The sequence below is a fragment of the Eptesicus fuscus genome, chromosome 2 (genome assembly GCF_027574615.1).
Source record: "Eptesicus fuscus isolate TK198812 chromosome 2, DD_ASM_mEF_20220401, whole genome shotgun sequence".
Taxonomy (NCBI): Eukaryota; Metazoa; Chordata; class Mammalia; order Chiroptera; family Vespertilionidae; genus Eptesicus; species Eptesicus fuscus.
Genome location: NC_072474.1, coordinates 15100051 through 15101679, shown reverse-complemented (window position 1 = coordinate 15101679; position 1629 = coordinate 15100051). Strand labels below are relative to the sequence as shown.

The following is a 1629-nucleotide window of genomic DNA, read 5'->3' as shown; positions in this document are numbered from 1 at the left end:
TAGAATGCAAGCTCCAAAGGCAATACTATCACAAATGAACTATGACAGGTCAGTGTGGTTTATGTGGTTCCATTCTGCTTGTCTTTACAACTATAGTTGCCTCTCCATCGTTTGAAACAATGACTTGAAATATATCAAGGAATGGCTGAAGCAGAGTAAGCAAGGGAGAAAACTTAAAATATATGTGTGTGTGTGTGTGTGTGTGTGTGTGTGTGTGTGTGTGTGTGTGTACTCCAGCTTGTATAGGCCCTTCCAGGCCATCTAAGTCCAGGCCATCTTTTATCTATCGGAAATTATTAGAGGGTTTGGACAGAGGGGTGAAGTAACAGGATTTATGTACTCAGAATCAATCTGTCTGCTGTGCTGAGAAAGACTAAATGGGGCCAAGGGCAGGAACAGAAATAGGTAGTGATATAAATAGGCAAAATATAGTAACTTAGGCCAGGGTGGTAGCAGTGGAAGTGGTGATCGGATTCTGGATATACTTTGAAGATAGTCACCAACTGATTTGCTGGTGGAGTGTGCATGAATGAGAAGTCAAGGATGAAAGATTTTACCTGAGCAATTAGAAATGACTTGCCATTACCTGAGATGGGGGAAAAACTAGAAATAACAGGTTTGGGGCTAGTGGAGGTCATCAGTGGCTCAGGAGCTTAGTTTGAGATTTCCTATTAGACACCCAAGTGAAGATGTGAAGTCAAGGAAGTTAGACATAACATTTTGGGTTTGGGAGATAGTTTTGTACTGGAAATAATGAATTTGAGAGCTCTGAGCATGTCAATGGTAAGATCACTGAGGAGTGAGTGTAGATAGGGAAGAGATCAAATGACAGCCGTAGGCACCTCAGCTTTTAAGAGGACGGGGTGCTGAAGAGGAATCAGCAAAAGAGAAGAAGTGAACTGAGGTTGCTGAACCCAGTTTGACACCTGATGTCGTTTTTCCACTGAACAAATGCAGTCACAGATTGTGCTTGGGAGCTAGAGTGGGTCGGTGGCTAGCTATGGAGGAGTTCTTGAGCGGCTGCTTATCACTCAGCTTTGTGTCAAAGTGTCAGGCCATGAAAAGCCATGGCCCACCCCCTGGCAATGGGCAAGGAGACTCCTGATTAGTGGTTGCTCTTACAGCAGTCAGGGGTGAAGCAGACAGACAGTCCTTACTTAGTTCATCCTAGCTTGATGCCTGTATTGCTGGTCAGAGCTATTTCATGCCTGGGGCATAAAAAAAAAAAAAAAGAGAGTGAGAAAGAAAAGTAATGACGATTATATCCCAGGGTCTCAAAATATGTTCCAAATAGAAATACTAATTATTGTTAATGAGGTTAACTGAGAGTTATGTTCCTCCATTCAGAAAAGACTGCTTAATCCAGAGATAATGTGGAATGAAAGTTACTAAGAACAGTTTAGTTGATATAATAGTGGATACCCTTTGGTGTCTTCATCAGAAGTATCACAATCCTCAATGTTGAAGTGAATAGGGACATCATTAACATGCATTTTAAGTGTATAACTAGAAAGGGAATTTGTTATCCCTAAGTCAACCATAATAATCACAACATTCAGATAAATACAGAAACTTCCAAAATAGTATGGCTATGAAGATGAATACTCAGTATCTCCTTCATCACATTGT

The 1629-nt window shown here is 41.1% G+C and overlaps 1 pseudogene; it reads left to right on the top strand.

The window, feature by feature from the left end:
• The first annotated feature begins 1073 nt into the window (after nt 1-1073).
• Nucleotides 1074-1221, top strand: LOC129147394 (small nucleolar RNA SNORA48; annotated as a pseudogene).
• The last annotated feature ends 408 nt before the right edge of the window (nt 1222-1629 follow it).